Source organism: Triturus cristatus, chromosome 5_1 (assembly GCF_964204655.1).
Source record: "Triturus cristatus chromosome 5_1, aTriCri1.1, whole genome shotgun sequence".
Lineage (NCBI taxonomy): Eukaryota > Metazoa > Chordata > Amphibia > Caudata > Salamandridae > Triturus > Triturus cristatus.
In genome coordinates, this window is record NC_140587.1 from 167,636,848 (window position 1) to 167,662,943 (window position 26,096).

The 26,096-nt window shown below is 53.5% G+C and overlaps 2 protein-coding genes across 2 annotated transcripts in view; one reads left to right on the forward strand and one right to left on the reverse strand.

Annotated features, from left to right (window-relative positions):
- The window catches only part of LOC146830547 (E3 ubiquitin-protein ligase RNF31-like), a 325,057-nt gene that overhangs the window by 244,374 nt on the left and 54,587 nt on the right, over positions 1–26,096 (reverse strand). The window lies entirely within an intron of this gene.
- The window catches only part of LOC146830549 (solute carrier family 60 member 1-like), a 305,632-nt gene that overhangs the window by 21,832 nt on the left and 257,704 nt on the right, over positions 1–26,096 (forward strand). The window contains exons 2-3 of the mRNA XM_085604769.1: positions 2,140–2,172; positions 2,419–2,481. The gene's annotated coding sequence lies outside the window, so the exon portion shown is untranslated. The remainder of the gene's footprint in view (positions 1–2,139; positions 2,173–2,418; positions 2,482–26,096) is intronic.

Consider the following 26,096-nt stretch of genomic DNA (forward strand, 5'->3'; position numbering starts at 1 on the left):
ACTCTCCCACTCTCGGTGGCCGGGCGGGTGGCGCTGCTGAAGATGGTGGCGCTCCCACGCCTGTTGTATTTTTTCCGCACGCTCCCTGTCTGGGTGCCGGTGTCACTCTTCCGCAAACTTACGGCCATGGTCACGGGCTTTATCTGGGGGGCTGGCAGATGGCGGGTGGCGCTGGCCACACTGCGCCGGCCCAGAGCCGAGGGAGGGCTCGCGGTACCTGATTTTGAGTGATACTATTTGGCTGCCCAGCTACAATGGCTCACGCAGGCAGTGGCTCGGGAATTTAGAGGCCCGAGGGTCCGCAGGGTAGAATGATCCCGCGACACGTGCTTTCCTTTATCGTTTTCCAACAGCGACTCGAGCTGTCACAACTAACGCTCGAAGAGCGAACGCTCCGGCTGTGTTGGAACCGGTGCCTGCGGAGGGCCGGCACTGCTCGCCCTTACGCCCCGGAGATCCCCTTGGGTATGTGCACGGCCCTCCCCCACGGCGGGGACTGGTCGGGGCTGGCCCGCTGGGAAGACCTAGGGATACAGATGGTGGGGGACCTGTATCTGAATGGAGAGCTTCAGCCATTCCAGGGGCTGCAGGACTCCTTCGGGATCCCGAGCGGCGATTATCTCCTCCACGCGGCCTTGGTGGCGGCGCTACAGAAGTACTGGAGCGTGGGGCTCTCGGAACCGCGGACGGCTGTCAGTATGTGGTCATGGCGGCGGGCACACTCAAGGCCATTACTTGCCTCTATCAGAGAATGGCTACGGAACATCAAGCTCCTTTGACTGCGTTGAAGGATAAGTGGGAAACCGATATCGGGAAACCTATCCCGGAACTGACGTGGCCTACACTACAGAGACGGGCCTGGAAGAGCACGCGTAACGCCCGGTTTCAACTGGTGCAGTACTTCACCCTGCATAGGGCATACCTGACGCCAGCTAAATTGTTTCAGTATTTTGGGGGCCCCACACCGCAATGCCCTCGTTGTGGGGAGGAGGGGGCTGACTTTAAGCACATGTTTTGGTCCTGCGATGCTTTAAGCGGCTACTGGGAAGAGGTCATCGACTGCTTGGCCCAAGTGACCGGGCGGGAATTGCGGGTGGAGATGGGAGTTTGTTTGCTGCTATGGTTTCCACACACGCCACGCATGAAAATCACGAGCAAGTTTTACGACCTGGGGCTGGTGGTGGCCAAACGAGAAATTACCCTCCACTGGAAGTCGAGGACGGGTCCCAGCTTCACGAGGTGGAGAGCGACATTTACCAAGTGGGCGGGTAGCGAGGGCACGCTCCGGCTGCAGCTTGCGCTTAGGGGAAGCGATGACAAGGCTCTGGCCATGGCTCGGGCATGGGAAGCACTAGTGGTTGATCTCCAGGGGTGGGGAATAGCGGGGGAGGGGGGCCCTGCGGCACTGGAGCACCCGGCAGGAACCTAGGGGTGGGGGAGGCTAGCTGATTAGCTCAAGGGGGCCGGGGGCTTTCCTTTTCCTTTCTGCTTGGGGCCTGTCTGTGGTGGAGGGGGGTGGCTCGTGGCTCCTAACACGGCTACTTCTGAGAGAGGTTTATCCTGGTAGTTGTCGTCTCGGCACACTGACATGTGGGTGGGGGGGGGATGTATTCGTTCAGGGGAGGGTTTGGGGACAGCGCATTGGTAGGTGGAAGTGGCCCAGATTGTACTTGGACGTGGTTTTATATGCGGATGGCGGCCACTGGCCAGATGAACATTGTGGATGTCAACTGTGTCTGAGTAATGCAATAAAAATTGTTTTTGCAAAAAAAAAAAATCTATGGGGATGGAACACTCTCACTATATTTATAGATAACGGCACACCTTCACTCTACAGCCAGGATAGGGCAATCCATAAGAGAGAACACGCCTTCTAGACCAACAGTAGACAACACCCCACCATTTCATCATAAGAGTACAGCCCACTGTACCTTGAGTAAAGAAAACACCCTACCTTACCACCAGAATGTTATCCACAAAAATCATATGCATTCTATAACCAAGATAGAAGAACTTCATTCCAAAGTCTATGAAACTTAACCCCACTCAGAAATGTTAAACTGAGAAGGTGATTCGATTTGAAGGAATATCTTTCCAAGATATACCCTATCTAACAACTTCTTTTTTTTTGGCTTGTAGGTGAACGCTTTCCGGGATGCTCTTTTCAAGGAGGTAACTGTACTTCAGAAAGAGTAGGAATACTGCTGTCGAAGATCCCTGCCCACGGCTGCATATGTCTGTACCCTATTTCTTTCTTTGCCCACACCCACAGTCCCTACCTGTACCCTGTGTTTCCTTGCCCATATTCTCATGCTTGGACTATATACTGTATGTCTCTCTGATTAACCCTAGTTCTTCTGCAGATGGTAGTGTCTCCCTTACTTTTCAGACATTAACTCTGTATTGCAATTTCTCTAGGCAGAGGAATTTATCACCGTGTTTTTACCATTGAAACTAAAGGAACTCAACCTGCTCCTGAAGGTAATCCTTGTTCTAGTTTAAACCTTTTTCTTTCCTTTCTTTCTTTTCTTTCTCGCGCTCTCTCTGTAATAAGCACAAACGGAACCTAAGCGGAGGGGATCTAGGCTCCTTCTCTGAGTGGTGGCATTGGGATTATACTGGGACCTAGCATGGCCTTTGGCACCAATAATCAATCAGTCAGAGCATTTGTAAAGCGCAGTACATACCCGTGAGGGCCTCAAGGCGCTGGTGGGGGGGGGGTTTGGGGGAGGAATGCTGCTACTGCTCAAAAATCCAGGTCGTGAGTCTTCTGAAGGTCAGCAGGTCTTGGGTCTTCCATAGGTGGATGGGGAGGGAAAACGATCTGCCGCCAGAGGTCGCTCTTTGGATGCGGGGGGCTAGGGCGAGGTCGGCGGAGCTGGCGGGTGGGGGTGTAGAAGCTGAGTCGTCTGTTGAGGTACGCTGGTCCGTTGTGAAGTGCCTTGTGTGCGTGGGTGAGGAGATTGAAGGTGATCCTCTTGTTGACATGGAGCCAGTGCAGGTCTTTCAGGTGAGGTGTGATGTGGCTGCGGCGAGGGATGTCGAGGATCAGGAGTGCGGAGGCGTTCTGAATGCGTTGAAGTCGTTTCAGGAGTTTGGCTGAGGCTCCTGCGTAGAGGGCGTTTCCATAGTCCAACCTGCTCCTGACAAGGGCCTGGGTGGGGATCCACTTTTAGATCTTGCGGAGCATGCGGAGGACGAGACGACGTTGACCTGCTTTGACATGGAGAGGGTAAAGTCGAGCATGAACCCTAGGTTGCATGCGTGATCGGTGGGTGTTGGAGCTGTTCCCAGTGCGGTCGGCTACTAGGAGTCGTCCCAGGCCGAGGGGGTGGAGCCGAGGATGAGTACTTCCGTCTTGTCCGAGTTCAGCTTCAGTCGGCTGTTCTATATCCACTCGACGACGTCTTTCATTCCTTAGTGGCGGTTGGCTTTGGCGGTGTGGGGGTCTTTGGTGAGGGAGAGGATCAGTTGGGTGTCATCGGCGTAGGAGATGATGTTGAGGTCGTGCAGTAGGGCGACGTGGGCGAGCAGTGCCATGTAGATGTTAAACAGCGTTCGGCTGAGGGATGAGCCCTGGGGTACGCCGCAGATGATCTCTGTGGCTTCGGAGCGGAAAGGGGGAGGCGGACGCTCTGTGTTCTGCCGGAGGGGAAGGAGGTGGTCCAGTCCAGGGCCTTCTCTTGGATCCCGGCGTCGTGGAGGTGTGTGCGTAGAGTGTGGTGGCAGACCATGTCGAAGGTCGCTGACAGGCCCAGGAGGATGAGGGCCACGGTTTCTCCGTTGTCGAGCAGGGCCCTGATATCGGTGGCGGCGACGAGGGCAGTTTCGGATATGTGGTTGCTGCGGAACCCAGACTGGGACGGGTCCAGGATGCTGTTCTCCTCCACTGGATTCAAGCAAGCCTGGCTGATGACGGCTGATTAGCCAGAAACCGGTACCAGGATGCTTCTTTCCGGTCCAGGGAAGACATGGCTTGGCTGTTCGGGCTGGACTGTTCCCATGAGGCACAGGGTCAGACTGATTTGCATATGGCCATGTCTGAACTGGGGTGGCGGAGTGAGCTAAAGAGTGATGATGGATTAAACCCAGATCAGTTGACTGGAGGTGAGTGCTTGCAATGTTCAACACTCCGTCCATCATCCCCTTTGGTTTTGCTTTGTTCTCCTCGAGGTAGCGGGTCAGTTGTTTGTTGACGGTCTTCTCAATGACCTTCGCCGGGAGCAGGGAGATGGGCCGGAAGTTCTTTGGGTCCGCTTTGGGTTTCTTGAGTAAGGCGTTGATCTCTGCGTGCTTCCAACTCTCCGGGAAGGTTGCTGTCTCGAAGGAGATGTTGATGGCTTTCCGGAGATGGGGTGCGAAGGTGGTGCTGGCTTTGTTGAAGATGTGGTGTGAGCATGGGTCTGACGGAGATCGGGAGTGGATGGTGTTCATGATTTTGATGGTGTCGTCGTCGTTTATATTGGTCCAGGAAAGTAGGCGGTCGGTGCGGATGGTGGTCGTGGGGGGCGGAGGTCTCCGTGGTTGTCGGGGCGGTTGTGGTGTTGAAGCTGTCATGGATGTCTGCGATCTTGCGATGGAAGAAGATGGCAAGGGAGTCGCACAGGTCTTGCGAAGGTGGGATGTCGTTGGTGTTGGAGAGTACCTTCACGATATTGAAGAGCTCTTTGCTGTTGTGTGCGTTGTTGTCTAGGCGGTCTTTGAAGGAGGTCCTTTTGGCGGATCTGATGAGGTGATGGTGTCTGCAGGTGGCGTTCTTGTGGGCTGCGTAGCTGTCCGGTGTTCGTTCAGGCTACCATTTCTTCTCAAGCTTTCGGCAGGTTTGTTTGGAGGCCTGGAGGTCTTCAGTGAACCAGCTGGCTTTCTTGCTGGTGTGGTTGTTGGAGGGTTGCTTGATCGGGGTGAGGGTGTTCGCACAGTCGATCCACTGTCTGAGGTTGCGGGCGACGGAGTCGGGGTCGGTGGGTGGGCTCCGGGCAAGGGCTGTGGTTAGCTGGTCTCTGGTGACTTTGCTCCAGCAGCGGCGAAGGGGATCTGTTGTGTGCGGTGGTGCATGGTGGGTTTCCAGGAGGTGAAGTGGATGCAGCGATGGTCGGTCCAGTGGAGTTCGGTGGTGTGGTTGAAGGAGACGTGGGAGCTTGCGGAGAAAATGGGGTCAAGCGTGTGGCCGGCGGAGTGGGTGGGTGTTGTGACGAGTTGTCTGAGTCCGAGGTTGTCGATCAGGGTGGTGGAGTTGGTGTAGTTGTTCTCGAGGTGGAAGTTCAGGTCCCCGAGGAGGATGTAGTCCGTGGAAGCGAGGGCGTGTGTGCTGACAAAGTCGGCGATGGAGTCGCTGAACTGTGGTCGGGGTCCGGGGGGGTCTGTAGACGAGGGTTTCTCTGAGGGTGGTGTTGGGGTCGGTGTGGACCTGGAAGTGCAGGTGTTCGGTGGTGCTGAGGGTGTCGTCGGTGTTGGTCGAGACTCTGAGAGTGTTCCTGTGGACGATGGTGCGGTCCCTGCGGGTGATCTTGTTGCCGTCTGGGATGGCTATGGCGATGTCGGGTGCCGAGGAGGGGTTCAGCCGGGTCTCCGTCAGGAAGGCGACGTCTGGTGAGGTTGAGTAGAGTAGGTCCCAGAGTTCAACGGCGTGTTTGCGGGCGGAGCGGGTGTTAAGAAGAATGCATCTGAGGTAGTTGGGTTCTTTCCTGGTCGGTGGGTTGGCGGGCCGGATGCTGGTGACTCTGCAGTTCCGGCAGGAGAAGGGTCCTTGGGTGCGCTTCGGGCGGCCAGGCAGCAGGTGCGTGGTCATCCGGCATTGAGTGCGTGGAAGGTGCTAGAGTCATAGCGGAGACTGGCGTTTGCGGCGGCCAGAGGTTCTGGCGCTGGGTGCGGGTCGGGAGCAGATGGGCTTGCCTTAAGCGCTCCTTCGGCACGCGCTTCCATAAGAAGGGGAGGGAGGAGCAGCTGGGAGGAGGGAGTGGACGAATGGGCAAGCGGGGGACGCAGTGGCGGGAACAAACGGGGGCGAGGGAACAGAAGGCAAAAAGAAGGCACAGAAGACAAAAAGAAGGCACAGAATACAACGGGGGGAATAACGAGGGAATTAACAGTGAACCGTGATCAGGGAACATAGAGGCAATACAGTACAGAGCAGGGGGGGCGGGCCGTAGGAGACGCAGCGGTGGGAGAAACGGGGGCAGGGACGGTGAGGGAACAGAAGGCAAAAGGGGGCACAGGGCACAGAATACAACGGGAGAAGGAGGCAACATTAACAGAATAGCAGTCAAGCAGAGGGGGAGAGAAACGAATCAGTTAAACAACAAACCAGGAGCAATACCGAATACAGAGGGAGAAAAGAGGCAAAACAAGATAACCGTCAAAACAGAGGAAGAAAAACGAAACCGTTAAACAATAAACCAAGAGCAATACAGTACCAGCAAACCTACAGCCAGCCACTGACCACCAGGGATGAGGCGCAGGTGGTAGCCTGCGGGTGGAGGCGGGCCTCGAACTCGCGGCAGTGGCAGCAACAGCGAGCAGGGAAACGCAGGCACAACAGGTGGTGCTGTTGTGGCCTGGGGAGCGACCTGCCTGGAGCAGGGTGAAGGGTCGCTGATAATGAGGCCACTACCGGATTGGTGAGAAATGGCTGTCGCATGTTTATATGTAGAGCATGAATTATATTGGACGACGCCTAGAAAAGTGTCGCCCCCTGCCAATAAAAGGTAGCTAGCGGCACTGGTTGGGACTTGGAATGTTTTAAAATGTACCTGTGTGGTGATTCCTAAAGTTCCACAGAATATCAGTTGAAATCCATGTAATTATCCTCCGGGTATTTTGGGTGGTAGTTCTTAATTAACTTTGGTCTTACTCTAAACTAATAAGGGCTCTGTGTTTTTAATACACGTGGAGGTACATTATTGTGAGTTCTCAAATTTGTACGGTCTAATGTGTTTATAGTGAATGTGAGGAAATTGTATTATATGGTGTGCTTGTGTGACCTCACTGTGTAATACAACTACCAACCCCTTTCGGGCCAGTGGGTTTCATTTGTTAAACCCTTTATCAGCCTTGGGTAGCTGTGGCTCTGAGCAGCAGGGCCTGCACAAATGAAAACAGTCTTTTAACAGTACTAAAACAAGTAAAGAAGTAACTGAAAATCTGACACAAGTTTAAAAAAATAAAGTGTCTTTTTTTCGACACCATTCCAAAAAAGATCCACTGGAATGTTCCGGAGATATAGATTTTAAAGGTATAGTAAATATGTGCTTTTTACTCCACCACAAAGACACTTAAAAACTTTTTGAGCAAAAACTTTTTCTAGTTGTAATGCGGTCGGTTAGATGTGCTTTGGGTGACCAACTCCGGCAGGGAAGCCAGTTTGGAGGGGGCAGCAAGGTTCTCAGAAACAGTTAACTCCAGAAAAGAAGCAGTCTCCAGTCGGTTCCAGGCACTTTATCTCCTTGCCATAGGCTCCCATGGAAAGGGATCTAGTGCAAGGGATACAGGATGCTGAAGATTCTTTAAGGATGCTGTGGATGCATTGTGGTCGACTGGGTTTTTATGCGGCTCCAACTCAGTCCCCGAGCTTGGTGAGACGGTCCTGGCCACAGGGTTGATGTCCTTCAAAGTCCTCTTTAGTCTGGTAGAAGTACACTCGCCACTGGACTACCAGTCGCCCGGTTTTGTGTTCGCTGGGGAATCCTTCCTGGAGCAGTAACTTGTCTTCTGGGCGACCGAGCTGCACTCTTGATGACTCTTCTGGGTCCAGCAGCTTGGGTGCAACTTTGAGAAATGGGTCCTGGTCTCTGGTGCTCAATGGCGACAAGAAACGGTACCTTGAAGATATGGGCTACCAACTTGCCCCAGGAGGCTTATTCAGCTGTTGATGCCCTGTGCTATGAACAGAAGGTCATCCAACTGTCCCTTGGAGTCTTTTTCTTCGGAGACGACTTCTGCACGAACAGAACACAGCAGGCACAGACCCTTCTCCTTTGTTAGGGACGTTCAGCAGGTGCTGTCCACGCCAGTGCAGCCTCTTACTCGGTGCAGCAGGGTAGTCTTTCTTCGTCCTTCTTCCAGGCCAGTTGAGAACTGAGTTTGGGGTGCCACAGGTGCCCTTTTCTGCTCAGAGAATTCCCTCAGACTAGGATGCTTTTGGTAGCCAATTGACTACCAGATTCCCTTTCTCCTGATGACCACTTCCTGCAAAGTGTGGAATCTTGCTATTCTAAGATGCACCGTTCTGCCCACTTCCAACAGGGCTGAACCCTCTCTTGGCTTCCAGAGCCCCCTAATCCAACTCAGGTGTGTGGCTACCAAGGGGGCTACACGCCCTTGGAAAACGGGTTTGGCAGCTGGTTTTCCCTTCCCGGTCTCTAGTGTCACTGTCCTCCTAGACAATAAAGTAGCCCCTCTCAATGTTTTCTATTTGCCATTCAAAGGCGGCCTCACCTTTTTGAAGTCTCTTTTTGAGCCAACACCTTTGTCACTTCTCATGAGGGGGAGGTAATACCTCTCTCCAGTGCAGTCCGCTATTGTAACCTCTCCTGGGAATCGTTAGCACGTCTCCCAGGAGAACAGAAAGCAGCGTCAGGGCAAAGTTCCATGTGCAGCCGTTAAGGGCACAGGGGACTAAAGGCAACAAATTGGCAACTTTGTAAAAGTTGCACACTACAACAAGGTACATTAATTGCGACTTGAGAATCAAGTCGGGCTTAATGAAAAGAGTGTTCGAGGCATATGAGCTGCAGATCACACACTTAGCATAGATCGCTATCTGATGTTGGGCCCGGATGTTTTGTCCTGGAAAGTCTTTAGAGGTCACGAGGTAGGTGACTCCTCCCTTGGATCACAGTGCGCATGGGCATCGGCTCCATCCTCAGATTGTTTTTTTCCGCCATCTGCCTCGGATGTGTTTCTCGCGCTCCACTTCGGAACCGTTACCGATTCCATTTCAACGCGCAATGCTTCACCCTTTCTACGGTATTGTCTCGATCACGAACCCTACTCATCGCGTATCTCTCCAAGTCGAAGTCTTCGATTCCGGTTGTCGACGAAGGCCTTCGGGCCTACCTGGGCCTTAGCATCTGGCTCATGGAAAGGGCGCCATTTAAGAAGTGTCCTCGAGGTGGGTCGAAGTTTCACCACACCAATCTGCATGATGTGTGTAACCTCCGCTCGTCACCGTAGCATGAGGCCAGAGAATGTCCAGCTTGTGCCTCTTTCCTCTCCAAGAAGACTATTTGGGATCGGCGAGCTCGAAGGACCATGGCTCGCTCGTCGACAGCAATCCCCGACGACATCTTCCAAGAGGGCATCGATGTACCGGAGCGGATTGAAGAAGGCCTTGTCAGCGCTTCCGAAGCCGATGACTCCGTCAAAGAAATCACTCCGGCGCAGAGTGTCGTAAGTAAAGACGTCGACCCCCGACCCCCTCCATACAAAAAAGGCTTCGGTCACACCTTCGCCTTCGGGCCCAGGTGCACACCGACACACCGCTTTCCATGCCCCGCCCTCGGGCCTGGCAAAGAAGCCTACCAAGCCTTCAGCGACTCTGGCTCGAGTCAGCCTGCGTCTGGTGCCGAAACTCCATCTTCGGCACCGAAAAAAGAAACCGCCCTCCACCTCCGTGTCGACCGCTGCTTCCATCTCAAAGCACTCAACACCGAAAACAACAAGTACCGACTCGCCGGCACCGAAAAAACACTCTAAGCCGACCAAGAAGCCACTCCCCAAGAGTTCGGACTCGCACTCATCGGAGCTGAAAAATCATCGGGACCGAAAAAACACACAGACTGCATAATAACATGGGTCCAAACCCAAGGACACTCCAGAGCTGGTGCCGAAAAAGCCCTCGGAACCGAAACACTCTGCGCCGAGAAACCAACCTTCATCAGAAGAGCTTTTTCGACCAGACCCTGCTTAAAAAACTCTGGTTAAAGACCCTAAAACTGGTCAAATGATACTAAGCTCCATGAAAAGACCACTGGACAAGCCTACACCTGCTCCACCACCTAAGAAGAGGGACATTACTACATCCCCTCTTAGAGTCCCTTCTCCACCTCCTCCTCCTCCACCACCTCCTCCCCCACTACCTCATTCTCCTATTCCATCTCCTACACCAGTAGACGATGATGACACCTCTGATGACACGGGGGGTGCGGACGATGTTCCACTAGGGAATCCCAGCCCACCTTGTTCCCCTGACCCTTGGGATGACTATGATACGGCTGCCTCCCAGCTGCTCCGCCCTCCCACTTCCCCTCATATGGAGCCCGCGCGTACGCGCCGATTGTGCGCCAAAGGCAAGCCCGTCCGCGTCTGGACCGCGCCCAGCGACAGGACCCCTGGCCCCCGCGGCTGCCAGCCCACTCGACAGACTTACGAAACCACCACCCTCAACGCCGGACGAGACCCCACCTGCTACCGAGCCACCCCGAAGCGTGCCCACGGACCCTTCACCTGCCAAACCTGCAAGTTCTCCTGCCTCCGGACCTGCACCACTCCGCCAAGCCAAACTCCAGCAACAACCACCTCAAGTGCATCCTGCTCAACACCCGCTCCGTCCACAGACACACCATCGAACTCTGGAACCTCCTCGACACAACATCGCCAGACGTCTCCTTCCTCACAGAAACCTGGATGAACGCCTCCTCAGCGCCCGACATCGCCACAACCAGACCGGAGGAGGCATCGCCATCGTACACAAGAACACCATCCACATCACGACCAACTCCGACGACCCCTTCACCGCCGCCGAGCACATCCACTTCCAGATACACACCGACCCAAAGACCACCCTCATCTACAGACCCCCGGGGCCACGCACACAATTCAGCGAAGACATCGCAGACTTCATCAGCCCGCACGCCCTCCCCTCCGCTGGCTACATCCTCCTAGGGGACCTCAACTTCTACCTGGAGAACAACAAGGACTGCAACACCACCACCCTGCTGGACAACCCAGCCAACCTCGGACTCAAGCAACTGGTGAACACCCCCACCCACTACCCCCACCCACTACGCCGGCCACACGCTTGACCCCGTCTTCTCTTCCAGCAAGCACGTCTCCTTCAGCCACTCCACCGAACTCCATTGGACTGACCACAGCTGCGTCCACTATAGCTTCAGAAGAACCACGACCCACTACCACCCGCAACAGGTTCCTCGCTGGAGCAAAATCACCAACGAGCAGCTCACCACCTCCCTCAGCCAGAACCCTCCCGCCAGCACAACGGACCCCAACGAAGCAGCCAGCAACCTCACACAGTGGCTGACCGCCTGCGCCGACTACCTCGCACCACTGAAGAACCCTCCCGGCAGCAAGAAAGCCCCCTGGTTCACCGACTAACTCAAGGACTCCAAGAAGAACTGCCGCACCCTCGAGAAAGCCTGGCGCCACGACCAGACCACAGACAACATGACCGCCCTCAAGCACGCCACCTGCAAGCACCACCAAGAAGACCGCATTCAAAGAGACTGGACAACAACGCCCACAACAGCAAGGAACTCTTCAGCATAGTCAAAGAGCTCTCCAACCCCAGTGCCGGAAACAACGACATCACTCCCTCACAAGACCTCTGCGACTCACTCGCCTCGTTCTTCCACCGCAAGATCTCCGACATACACAACAGCTTCGGCGCACCAACCACGCACTCAACCACCGAACCAATGCCCCCCCCACCACCCCCCTCTGCGCCTGGACCCCGGTCAGCACCGAAGACACCACCCGCACGATGAACACCATCCACTCCGGATCTCCAACCGACCCCTGCCCCCACCACGTCTTCAACAAGGCCGACTCCATCATCGCACCCCAACTCCGGGACATCATCAACACATCCTTCCACACCGCCACCTTCCCGGAGAGCTGGAAGCACGCCGAGCTCAGCGCCCTCCTGAAAAAACCAACAGCGGACCCCGCCGACCTCAAAATCTTCCGCCCCATCTCGCTCCTCCCGTTTCCTGCCAAAGTCATCGAGAAGACCGTCAACAGACAGCTCGCCGCCTTCCTCGAGACGAACGGATCCCTCGACCCCTCGCAGTCCGGTTTTCGAGCAAACCACAGCACCGAGACCGCACTGATCGCAGCCACCGATGAAATCAGATCCCTGCTCGACAACGGCGAAACAGCGGCCCTCATCCTCCTGGACCTCTCTGTAGCGTTCGACACTGTCTGCCACCGCACCCTAGTACAGCGCCTCAGCAATATCGGGATCCTAGAGAAGGCACTGAAGTGGATCATCTCGTTCCTCGCCGGAAGAACTCAGAGAGTCCACCTCCCCCCGTTCAGATCCGACGCCACCGAAGTCATCTGCGGCGTACCACAAGGATCATTGCTCAGCCCCACCCTCTTCAACATCTACATGAGCCCACTCGCAGCCATCGCACGCCAACATAACCTCAACATCATCTCCTACGCTGACGACACCCAGCTAATCCTCTCCCTCACCAACGACCCCGCCACCGCCAGAACCAGCCTCCAGGAAGGGATGAAAGACGTCTCCGAATGGATGAAGAACAGCCGCCTAAAACTGAACTCCGACAAGACGGAAGTCCTCATCCTGGGATCATCGCCCTCTGCCTGGGACGACTCCTGGTGGCCCCCTGCCCTGGGCATCACTCCCGAGCCAACAGACCACGCACACAACCTGGGCTTCATCCTGGACTCCTCCCTCTCGATGACCAGACAAGTCAACGCCGTCTCATCATCCTGCTTCAACACCCTGCGCATGCTCCGCAAGATCTTCCGATGGATCCCCACCGAAACCAGGAGGACGGTGACCAAGGCACCCGTCACCAGCCGACTGGACTACGGGAACACCCTCTACGTCGGATCCACAGCCAAACTTCAGAAGAGACTCCAACGCATCCAGAACGCCTCCGCACGACTCGTCCTGGACATCCCCCGGCACGGCCACATCTCCGGCCACTTGAGAGACCTGCACTGGCTCCCCGTCAGCAAGAGGATCACGTTCAGGCTCCTCCCCCAAGCTCACAAAGCTCTCCACGACCTGGGCCCCATATACCTCAACAACCGCCTGACCTTCTACACGCCCACCCGCCAGCTACGATCGACCAGCCTCGCCCTCGCCGCCGTAGCACGCATCCGCAGAGCCACCGCCAGAGGAAGATCCTTCTCCTACCTGGCAGCCAAGACATGGAACTCCCTCCCCATCCACCTTCGGCTGACCCAGGACCATCTCTGCTTCAGGATGCAACTCAAGACCTGGCTCTTCGAGCAGTAGCGGACCCCTCTCCCCCAGCGCCTTGAGACCCTCTGGGTGAGTAGCGCGCTATACAAATGCTATGATTGATTGATTGATTGATGTCCCTAATCTCCCGCAAGATGACATCTACCCCTCTAGGCCTTCCCCGCCAGAGGACACCATGGGCTTTAATCAGCTCGTACACACAGCTGCCCAGTACCACGGGGTCGACCTACACACAGACCCCATCGAGGAGGATTTCTTGTTGGACACTTTCGACACACAAAGGTCAGCATCTACTTTACCCATGCTCAAAGAAGTTATTAAGCATGCTAGTGATGTATTCAAGATCCGGTTAGGGCTCTAATCATCAACCCTCTCATAGAAAAGAAATACAAAGCTGCCCCTACAGACCCAGCTTACATTAAGGGCCCTGTTCCATTAGACTCCATGGTGGTATCCAATGCCAGGAAGAGAGCTAACTCTCAGACATCAGGTGACGCAGCCCCACCCGATAAAGAGTCTAAACTCTTGGACGCCTCCGGCAAGAGGACAGCCTCACAAGCGGCTAACATATGGCGCATTGCCAACACTCCGGCCCTGCTAGCCAGATACGATAGGGCACATTATGACGAGTTAGAATCCCTATTGCAACACCTCCCGGACAAATATAAAAATAAAGCCAACGACCTCATACAGGAGGGTAAATTATTACCAATACCTCCATTCGCTGCGCTCTATATGTGGCAGATACCGCCTCAAGAGCTGTAAATACCAGTGTCCTTTTGCGTAGGTACGCTTGGCTACGCATTTCAGGTTTTAAGCCAGAGGTACAAAGTTCAATCCTGAACCAACCATTCGACCAAGAGCACCTCTTTGGCCCTGATGTAGACTCCTCCCTGGAGAAAATGAAAAAGGACACTGACACAGTCAAGTCAATGGGAGCCTTGCTATCGCAAGCTCCCAGGCGTTCTTTTCGTCGCTCCTCCTACAGAGGCTACTCCTCAGACAACCCTTCCACCTCTTGCAAGGCTTCCACCCAGTCAACCTTCACCAGAGGTTACCAGAGAGGAGGTTACTGAGGCAACAATAACAAGGGCAGAGGCAAGACTTACAACACCCGCTCTGCCTCCACCCCTACCCAATGACTTCCCTCCACTTCCCCCGGACCATTCTACTCCTGTTGGGGGAAGACTACAACAGTTCCTTCCTGTCTGGACCAACATCACCACCGACAGGTGGGTGTGACAGATAGTTCAATCAGGTTACTGTCTCGAACTTAACTCTAACCCCCCAAACATACCACCCAAACAGCGTCCAATGTCACAAGAACACCTATCACTGCTAAAGCAGGAGGTAATCTCCCTTCTACAAAAAATGCAATAGAACTGGTTCCCCTGCGCCAACAAAACACAGGAGCCTAATCCCTGTATTTTCTCATACCAAAGAAGGACGGCTCTCTGAGACGTATTTTAGACCTCAGACCCTTATACCTATACATACACTCAGACCATTTCCACATGGTCACCCTTCAGCAGGTCCTTCCTCTTATTTCACAAGGCGACTTCCTTGCTACCATAGATCTCAAGGACGCCTACTTCCATATTCCCATTCACGCAGCTCACAGGAAGTATCTCAGGTTTGTAGTGGACGGGCAGCACTATCAATTCAAAGTGCTCCTGTTTGGAGTCACAACAGCACCAAGGGTATTCACCAAGTGCCTAGCGGTAGTCGCAGCCCACTTAAGAAGACAGCAAATTCACGTCTTCTCATATCTCGATGACTGGCTCATAAAAGCCAGCTCATACAACCATTGTGTACACCACACTCACGCGACTATCCAACTACTCCACGACCTGGGGTTCACCGTAAACCACACCAAGTCTCATCTGCAACCATCCCACACACAACAATACCTCGGTGCCACCATAGACACCTCGAGCGCTAGCCTATCCCACTCCAGCCAGGATAGCAAGCATGCAGGCTCTCCTCCCCAAATTTCAACCTCAACACTCCCTTCCAGCTCGAGTGTTCATGCAACTCATAGGGATAATGGCCTCTTGCATATTTATAGTGCCTCAAGCAAGACACCAGATGCGTCCACTACCAGAGTGCTTAGCACGCCAATGGAACCAGCCTCAAGGTCAGCTATAAGATCTGGTGTTGGTAGACGGTCGCACTTATCGCTCTCTGTAGTGGTGGAACACCAAAAACCTTTCCAAAGGGCGACCGTTCCTAGAGCCAGTTCCGCTAATTGTCATGACAGCGGACGCATCGCTCTCCGGATGGGGAGCTCACCTATTTCATCACACCATGCAGGGCAGATGAACACCTCAACAAAAGTTACCCCACATCAACCACCTGGAGTTACCAGCCATGTTCTTAGTCTTAAAAGCATTCCAAGAGCAAATATCAGGCAAAGCTGTGTTAGTCCGCACAGACATGACAGCTATGTACTACATACAGTAACAAGGCGGGACACACACTGCAGCTCTCTCAGCTAGCACAGAGCATATGGAGATGGGCTATACCACAGAATATATTTCTCCTAGCCCAACATGTCCCGGGAGTCCAAATCACCATAGCCAATCTGTTAAGTCGTCAAACACAACAGATCCACGAGTGGGAACTTCATCCGCAAGTTCTTCAGCCATTCTTTCAAATGTGGGTGCAACCACAGATAGACGTCTTCGCCACCCACAAACGCCAAATGCCCAAGTTTCGCCGCCAGATATCCACACCCATTGTCCAAAGGCAATGCGATATGGATGAATTGGTCAGGCAGATTTGCGTACGCTTGTCCGCCTCTCCCACTCATTCCACTGGTGGTGCGCAAACTACAGCAACACTCGCTGACTCTCATTCTAGTTGCTCCAACTTGGGCCAGACAACCGTGTTACACCACATTACTGGAACTGTCCGTAGCTCCGCACCAAAAATTACACCTCTCACCACGCCTCTTAACCCAGAACCGTGGAGAGATCAGACACCCGGACCCAGCTCATCTAAACCTTGCGATATGGCTCCTGAGGTCTTAGAGTTTGGTTACCTTAATCTTCCCCCTGATTGTATGAACGTCATTAAAGAAGCTAGACGTTCCACCACTAGAGCCTGCTATGCAGCCAAGTGGAAGCGATTTGTGATATATTGTCATAACAACACCATCAATCCCCTAGACGTGTCTATTCAACACATCATAGGGTACCTGCTACACCTCCAAAGGTACAACTTAGCCTATACGTCTATTAGACTGCGCCTTGCTGCCATAGCAGCATACCTACAAAATAGACAACACTTGTCACTTTTCAGAGTACCTGCCATCAAAGCCTTTATGGAAGGCCTTAAAAGGATAATTCCTCCAAGAATTCCACCCTCACCTGTGTGGAATTTAAACATCATTCTCACAAGACTAATAAGCCCTCCTTTTGAACCTCTACATAAATGTGAGCTACAATTCTTAACATGGAAAGTTGCTTTCCTAGTGGCCATTACTTCTCTTAGGAGAGTTAATGAGCTACAGGCACTCACTATCCAGGAACCTTTTTTGCAAATCCATCATAAGCTTTCTCACCACCACACAAAGGCAACCCCATATCAAACTCTGGGATAGCTATATGGATCGTTAAATGCATACAAATATGCTACCACAAAGCAAAACGTACTTTATCTGTTCCTCCGAAAGCCCACTCTACAAAAAAGATAGGGGCTTCTTTGGCACTTTTATGGAACATTCCCTTAGATGATATCTGCAGGGCAGCTACATGGTCTACACCGCACACATTCACAAAACACTATTGTGTAGATGTGTAAACAAAACAACAAGCTAGTGTGGGCCAGGCTGTTCTTAAAACACTATTTCAAACTACTGCAGCAGGTACTGCAGCAGGTACTGGTGGTCGCTGCTAAGGATGGGTACTGCTATACAATCTATGCTAAGTGTGTGATCTGCAGTCCATATGCCTTGAACGGCAAATGCTACTTACCAGTATGCATCTGTTCTTGGCATGTAGAGCTGCAGATCCACACATGCCCACCCGCCTCCCCGGCTACCTTTATCTGTTCCAGTACCATCTTATTTAGATACAGCATACATAGGCATCTTTCAGGTTTCTTACAAAGTTCCATCATTTCCCTCAATCAATCAATCACGAAATTTATAGAGCGCACTACTCACCCGCGAGGGTCTCAAGGTGCTGGGGGGGCGGGCGCTACTGCTCGAAGAGCCAGGTCTTGAGGTGCTTCCTGAAGGAGAGATGGTCCTGGGTCAGACGTAGGTGCGTGGGGAGGGTGTTCCACGTCTTGGCCGCTAGGTAGGTGAAGGATCTTCCTCCGGTGGTGGTTCTGCGGATACGTGGGACGGCGGCGAGGGCGAGCCTGGCGGAGCGGAGCTGGCGGGTAGGTGTGTAGAACGTGAGGTGGTTGTTGAGGAAGTCGGGGCCAATGTTGTGGAGAGCTTTGTGTGCGTGGGTGAGGAGTCTGAATGTGATCCTCTTGCTGACGGGAAGCCAGTGCAGGTCTCTCAGGCGGGCGGAGATGTGGCTGTGTCGGGGGATGTCCAGGACGAGTCGTGCGGATGCGTTCTGTATGCGCTGGAGTCTTTTCTGAAGTTTGGCAGTGGTCCCTGCGTAGAGAGCGTTCCCGTAGTCCAGTCGGCTGGTGACGAGGGTCTGGGTGACCGTTTTCCTGGTTCCAGTGGGGAAGATCTTTCGGAGCATGCGTAGGGTGTTGAAGCAGGAAGAGGTGACGGCGTTAACTTGCCTGGTGATCGTGAGGGGGGAGTCGAGGATGAACCCCAGGTTGCGTGCATGGTCCGTGGGCTTGGGGTGGGTGCCCAGAGCCGGGGGCCACCAGGAGTCGTCCCAGGCGTCGATGGATGGGCCGAGGATGAGGACTTCCGTCTTGTCTGAGTTCAGTTTCAGCCGGCTGAGCTTCATCCATTCTGCGACGTCTTTCATACCTTCCTGGAAGCTGGCCTTGGCGGTGGCAGGGTCGTTGGTGAGGGAGAGGATCAGTTGGGTATCGTCGGCGTAGGAGATGATGTTGAGGTTGTGCTTGCGTGCAATGGCTGCGAGGGGGCTCATGTAGACATTGAAGAGGGTGGGGCTGAGCGAGGAGCCTTGGGGTACGCCGCAGATGATCTTGGTGGCTGCTGCGCGGAAGGGCGGGAGACGGACTCTTTGGGTTCAGTCGGAGAGGAAGGAGGTGATCCATTCCAGGGCCTTTCCTTGGATTCCGGCGTGGTGGAGAAGGGTTGTCAGGGTGCGGTGGCAGACTGTGTCGAAAGCAGCCGAAAGGTCGAGGAGGATGAGGGCGGCGGTTTCCCCGTTGTCCAGCAGGGTCCTGATGTCGTCGGTGGCTGCGATGAGGGCGGTCTCGGTGCTGTGGTTCGCTCGGAATCCGGACTGCGATGGGTTGAGGGAGCCGTTCGTCTCGAGGAAGGCGGTCAGCTGCTTGTTGACGGTTTTCTCGATGACTTTAGCGGGGAAGGGGAGGAGCGAGATGGGGCGGAAGTTCTTGAGGTCAGTGGGGTCTGCGGTGGGTTTCTTCAGGAGGGCGTTGATCTCCGCGTGCTTCCAGCTCTCCGGGAAGGTGGCGGATGTAAAGGAGTTGTTAATGATGTCCCAGAGTTGGGGTGCGATGATGGAGTCCGCTTTGTTGAAGATGTGGTGTGGGCAGGGGTCGGCTGGGGAGCCTGAGTGGATGGTGTTCATGGTGTGGGTGGTGTCTTCCGTGCTGACGGGGGTCCAGGTGCGGAGGGTGGTGGTGGGGGGTGCTGGTTCGGTGGTTGGGTCTGTGGTCTGAGCGCCGAAGCTGTCGTGTATATCGGCGATCTTGCGGTGGAAGAACGTGGCGAGGGAGTTGCAGAGGTCTTGTGATGGCGTGATGCCGTTGTTGCTGGCGTTGGGGTTGGAGAGCTCTTTCACGATGCTGCAGAGTTCCTTGCTGTTGTGGGCGTTGTTGTCCAGCCGTTCTTGAAGGATGACCTTTTGGTGGTGCGGATCAGCTGGTGGTGTTCGCGGATGGCGTTCTTGAGGGAAGTCATGTTTTCCGCTGATTGGTCATGGCGCCAGACTTTCTCAAGGGCACGGCAGGATTTCTTGGAGTCTTTGAGATCGTTGGTGAACCAAGAGGCTTTTTTGCTGTCAGGGTTGTTAGGGGGGGTTCTTCAGTGGTGCGAGGGCATCGGCGCAGTCAGTGATCCATTGTGTGAGGTTGCGAGCTGCTTCGCTGGGGTCCGTAGTGTTGGTGGTTGGGTTTTGGTTCAGGGAGGTGGTGAGTTGGTCGGTGGTGATCTTACTCCAGCATCTTCGGGGGGCTTGTTGCAGGCGGTGGTGGGTCGTTAGTTTTCCTGAAGCTGAAATGGACGCAGCTGTGATCGGTCCAGTGAAGTTCGGTGGCGCGGTTGAAGGAGACGTGGTTGCTGGAGGAGAAGACTGGGTCGAGCGTGTGGCCGGCTCGGTGGTTGGGGGTGTTGACCAGTTGCTTGAGTCCGAGGTTGGCGAGGTTATCTAGCAGGGAGGTGGTGTTGTTGTCCTTGTTGTTCTCCAGGTGGAAGTTGAGGTCCCCTAGGAGGATGTAGTCGGAGGAGGCGAGAGCGAGCGGGCTGATGAAGTCTGCGATGGCTTCACTGAAGTGGGTGTGTGGTCCCAGGGGTCTGTAGATCCGTCCCGCAGCGGGGCGGAAGACCCACATGATGAAGCATGACACCAAGAGCCCTTTTGGTTTGTGAGGGGTATTTAAGAAACACTATGTGCTTCCCACCATTGAAGGTAATGCACATGAACTGTAATTTGTAACGTTCCTTTTTAGGTCGAGGACTACCGGTCTGCCGAAAGGCAGAACCGGAAGTCGGAGATTTAATGACTTGGAGAAGAGGGGCTTGAAGCCGCCCCTCTTCTCCCCTGTTCTCCATTGGCTGGCCTCGTAAATGCTGGCCAGCCACTGGAGAAGAGGTCAGTCACTCCGATTAGGCCCCGTCCTTTTCGGATCGGGGGGCGTGTTTTTTGCGAGAAGTCTCAAGGAGGAGACAACAGCTAAACACGCCCCCGAATCCGAAAAGGACGCTGCGTTTGTGCTTCCCTCTCCCGCTTTCATCACATTGTTTGCAAAGTGGAAGTTTCAGAAATGTTGAAGATGTGGGCATGTAAATCGGCGATCGCTGCACTGTAAAATAATTGGCATCGCTTTCATCACATTGTTTGCAAAGTGGAAGTTTCAGAAATGTTGAAGATGTGGGCATGTAAATCGGCGATCGCTGCACTGTAAAATAATTGGCATCGAAAAGATTAGAAAAGCGCTACACGAATGTCAATACCAGATTAATTTCAACTATCTTGAAAACAATGTACGCACACAGAAGAAAAGCCCCCTCTTGTGTTCAAACATGGAATATCACACAGCTAACTGCAAAACCCACGCAGCATTTCGTTCTGCACACTAACACAAGGGCACATGACATTTTACAAAACGTCTGCATTCCGCACTGGCCACATACAGTTCTCTGGAAATAACAAAGTGACACATGAGCAAACAAAGGCCCCCCCGGCGCCAACAGAATTAGCTTCCCTGTTAACCCTTTTGGACGTTGATGTTCGATATTTTACAAACATCCGGACCTTCGCAATGACCAAGCATCTTTGCACAGCCCAATAATTATTTAGAAGACCTTAAATTGCACTTTGCTGGAAGAAGGCACAGGTGCAACGAGTCAAATTTCATTTGGAGGGAGGGCTAGAAACAACACCCGTCTATCGTACCCGAAAAGGCTTTGGCATGCGTTTCATCAAAACACCGTAAAGGCGTTTAATGCTATACACTTAACGGTTCCTTGAATGTGTAGAAGGGGAAAAGTCTGACGGTGTACGTGTGCCTAATACCCACTGGTCTTGCGGTACTGTAAACCCCACACCCTGGCAAGGCCCATGAAATGTGCCTCGGTGCAACCCGCTATGGGCAGAGAAGGGCCATGTGGTCTGCAGGGCAGCATGGACCTAAGACTCCCGCCAGCCTATTACCGCGCCCCAGCCGGTCCCGGAGACAGGATCCGGACTCCCGGCCCCCACTGAGTACCTGGAAACAAACCAGCCTAGTCTGATGCTCGGACACAGCTGTGACAGCTCACAGGTAGACGCAGCGCCTCGAAGCACGTGGAAAGCACTGGACGGAATGCACATGGATCCTGTGAGTTTACACAGGATCTGAGGTGGAGCATGCGTGTGACTGTGAAAGGATCAATACTTGCCGCCTGGCCTTCCAGCAGAAGGGGGCCTAGAGGCCCAAAGGTGCAGCGCCTCGAAGTGTCAACGCTTAAAGAAAGAGACGCGATATTACCGTGGGGCAAGGGCGCAGATCTGTTTTTGAACCCGCTCCTTGGAGCCCAAGAACTGTCCACGGGCACAGACAGGGTACCTGGCACCAAGCACTGGCAGCTCCAAGCATCAGTGTCCTCCATACTGTGCAGCCACACAAACACATCCTCTGATTTCCACTCTGCTGTTTCCCCGCAAAGCTGGGCACAGGATAACCCCGTCTCAACAGAGGGCATCAGACCAGCCAAAGCCAGAAGTAAATACTGTTTCCAAACCTCAGCTCTCCTCCGGGGACCCGCTCCGACGGCCAGCAACGGACGTCACCTGCACCCCAAAGCATCACTGGATGCGCCCGAGCAGGTGCACCCCCACCGCGCTGTGCCCGGGTACAGCGCCTGCATGGCGCGGGTCGCCTCTGGGCGCTCAGTCCATGAACTGACCCCAAGCACGGCCGGCCCCTCGCAGCCTCGGCAGAGGGCTCCGGCCTGTCCCCTCTCCAGCTGACTTCTGCCAGATTTCTTTCTGCCTGAACGTGCTCACTTCCTCCTATTCAATTCCACGAGAGCTCCGCTGCGCCGCTTCCTGTTTCACTGTTTGTGGGGGGCGGGAGGGGAGGCAAAGAGGAACAGGGGGTGGGGAAGAAGGAAAGACGGCGGAAGGCGTGAATTAGGACACAGAAGTGCCCTGGGAAAATATGTGAGCAACATTGGAATTCAGTGTTTCCAAGCCGGTATGGCCGTTCTGCTCACTGGTGACTAGCTCTCAATGCGCCAAAGTAGCAATAAACAAGCATTTACAATGCAATGGTCTCGGCATTGGTAAAGTTAGAGCTATTGGCATTGCTCATGACATTATTTTTGTTTGTGTTTGTTTTTAAAACATTTAAAGAAACGGCATTGTCATGAGCAATGCCAATAGCTCTAACTTTAACAATGCCGAGACCGTTGCATTGTAAATGCTTGTTGTACCTCCTGATGGTGGATCCCATTGTTTAGAATACACTGCAAAAGGAGGACATATCCACCTCCAGTGTCCGTTTTGGACACTACCTCTTCACTCCCTATTTTGTTAAACAGAATTACCGTTAGTTCACCACCCAGCAATGTCAGTCATAGCAGAACCAAGTTGCAGACAATGGGGGGGGGAGGGGGTCCTGGTTCCCAGATGGGAAGTTTATTGAATGGACAGCAGAGGATATGGCTCTCCTTTACTTCATTTTACGTACCTGTGGCTGCGCGCATCCATGCGTGGGCTGTACCCAAAATTCCCGGAGGAGCCCCCGGCATGGTCAGCTCTCCAACTACTTCTGACCACGCCAACTAGGCAGAAACTAATCACCAGGCTATAAAACACATCACACCTGGACAGCGCTCTGTCCAATAACTCCATGAGGGACAAATGGAATGTCGTCCTCAATACACCCCTCACAGTAGCAGAATGGACGTTCTGCTGTGCACAAACAGGGAAGTTCACCTCTAATGGGAATTTGCACATCATTCACTTTAGGTTCCTCCATCAGAAGTACTACACGCCACTCAGACTTCGGAGGTATGGCCTCAGGGAGGATGATAATTGTAGCAGATGTGGCTCCCCAGGGACTGATTTCTTACCCTTAGCTTGGAGCTGCACCCGGATACTCCACTACTGAGAGCAGGTTACACGCATCCATACCGAGGTGGTGTCTGAAACAGTTCAATGTACGCCCAATGAAACCGGCTGGTCGTAAGCTTGTGGCTATTAGTCTGCTACTGGCTAAAACAGGGATTGCAAAACACTAGGGTCAACAAGCATATCCTAAGATAGAGGGATGGTATAAGGAAACAGCATATTGCAGGGACCAACTGAAAACATATGCGGAGGAATTGCCGTGGGTCTCCAGACCGAGAGACTTCTGGTCATCAATGACAGCGTACCTCCTGGCACTTCTGGAGTGAACCCCGGCTGAACAAAATCTGTGGTAAAAAGTGAAATGAAATAGTGGTTTATGTGAAATGTGTATCATTATATGGCATGTCATCTGCGAATGTATCAATATCAGTGGGCAATCAATGTGAACTGGTTTGTTATGTGCGTTTAATTGAAATGCAATAAACAAAAACTAAAGAAAGGCAAATGCTACTTACCAGTATACATCTGTTCTTGGCATGTAGAGCTGCAGATCCACACACTTAGCATAGATCGCCATCTGGTGTTGGGCCCGGATGTTTGCACTTGTTTTTGTCCTGGAAAGTCTTTAGAAGACACGAGTTAGGCGACTCCTCCCTTGGATCATAGTGCGCATGGGCATCGGCTCCATCCTCACATTTTCGACAGCAGGGCCGGTCACTCCACTCACCGCACGGCCCCCGTGTGCCCTGGTCACCGCTGCTGCTGTTTTGCTTCGTTGTTCTGCCTCTGTCCTCGAGGCTCGCCCCCTCGCCGCCGCTACCCCGTGACTTGCTTTTCCCGCTCTCGTCTCCCCCGCTCCCCACCGCGGCTCTCCTGCGGCCCCGCCCCCTTTCCTGATATTCCCGATCCCGCTAACCCATTCGCCGCCCCGCTCCCGCCTCCCAGCAGCTCCTCCCTCCCACTTCGCCATATATGGTGGGGACCGCGCGTACGCGCCAAAGGCAAGCCCGTCTACGCCCGTCCACACCGGGACCGCGCCCAGCGCCAGAACCCCTGGCCCCCGCCGGAGCCGGCCCACCCGACGGAGATACGACGCCACCACCCTCCACACACTCAACACCGGCCGACAGGCAGCCCGCTACCAAGCCACACCGAAACACACCCACGGAGCATTCACCTGCCGCATCTGCAAGTTCACCTGCCTCCGGTTCAGCACCACGCCCGCCAGTACCGGCAACAACCACGACCACCTCGAATGCATCCTGCTGAACACCCGCTCCGTCCACAAACACGCCGCTGAACTCTGGGACCTCCTCGACTCCACAGCGCCGGACGTCGCCTTCCTCACGGAAACCTGGATCTACGCCTCCTCAGCCCCCGACACAGCCATCCCGGACGGCTACAAGATCATCCGGAGGGACCGCATCAACCAAGCCGGAGGGGGCTGTGGCATCTTGAGATGTCACTTCTGTTGCTAGGCACTGTAGAATGTTATCATCTGGATGAGTCTTATGATGTAATGACTAGAGGACAGTTGCTGCCTAGCTTTCATCCCTACAAGACCTGTTTATGTGGATGGGATCTTTCTATGGAATAAACCTATCAGCTACAGCCTTCCTGTTTGGTGTCCTTCTTACATTTGGCGACTGAGGATGGGATACACCTGAAGGCATTGATTTCTACACCTTAAAGGATTATTTCTACTAATGGAAAGATCTCAACATTTCTTCTTCATCAAAGCTGAGAAACTGCTGGTGAAACCTATTCTTCACGTCTCTTCATCTACTTGGTTTTATTGTGGATTATAATTGGCGTGTTATCTGCTACACAGGTGCCTCTCTGGATTGTTCCGCCTGTACCCCTTTGTGGATTGATATTTTATTTTTATTTTAAGTACACAGCGTTGCCCGTTTGGACTTTGCCTTTAGCACCGACGTTTTGCTTGGGTGAAAGGAAACAGCGCTGTTACTCAGAATTGGCATCTGTGCCTGGATAAGGTACTGCCTACTGCCGATTGGAACTTTCCTTCTCCTCGACGAGGCACTTTTGGGACAGTGAGCGTGTTGTGCCCCCACCGCCGACTCCCTCTAAACTGTGCAAGTGTCTGTTGGCGTGTTGTGCCCCCACCACTGACTTCCTCTAAACTGTGCATCTGCTGATTTAGCTCTGGGAAATTTCGCCGCGTCAGCGTATGCTCAGGAAAATAGGGCGGAAAAGTTTATATTTGAAAAAGTACTGCACGCACTCACCTCGTGGACGAGTGTTCGAGTCCAGCGGTGTTCAGTGCCCCGCGAGTTCTGTTCCTTCCCTGGAACACAGCCTTCAACACTCCGTCACCCCGACAGCCTGCGTCTTCACGCGGAACTCTCCTACGACAAGCGCGTATAGACGCACCGACGTCCCTGCACGTGACGCATGGTTGCTTAGCAACGATACACAACTCTCTTCTCCGCGTTAAACGCGCCAGCGAAAACGAGGAAAATGCAAACACGAAAAGGAATATGACCGCCTCCAGCACTCAGCGCTTACATTAAGGAGACAAAACCCTGTATTTATCATTTTGTTTCCTCATTCCAATTATTTATTCATTTCAACAGGTCAAAGGTAAATTTGAAGTGTATCATAACAGTGATACACACACTTTCTTCAAACTTTGGCTCTACAACAGTGATACACACTCTTGTGTGTCACAAATTTAAAAAAAATGGTTTTTTTTTTTTTCCTCTGGTTTTCTTTACTTTCCTATGGATAATTGTTTTAATTAACTAACTGAAGTTGAATGACTTCCCCTGAGAGAAAGGAGCATGAAGCCAGAATGAGGGAAGAGGATTCAGAGGGAAGAACTTGCCCTTGCCGAGGAGAAGCTTGCTCTGGCTAGAGAGCAAAAATTGTGTGGGTCAGAACCCACTGGTGGCAGCAACATTCCTAGAGATAGGGATAGGTCTTATGACCATAGAAACCTAAGCAAGATAGTCCCCTCATATCAGAAT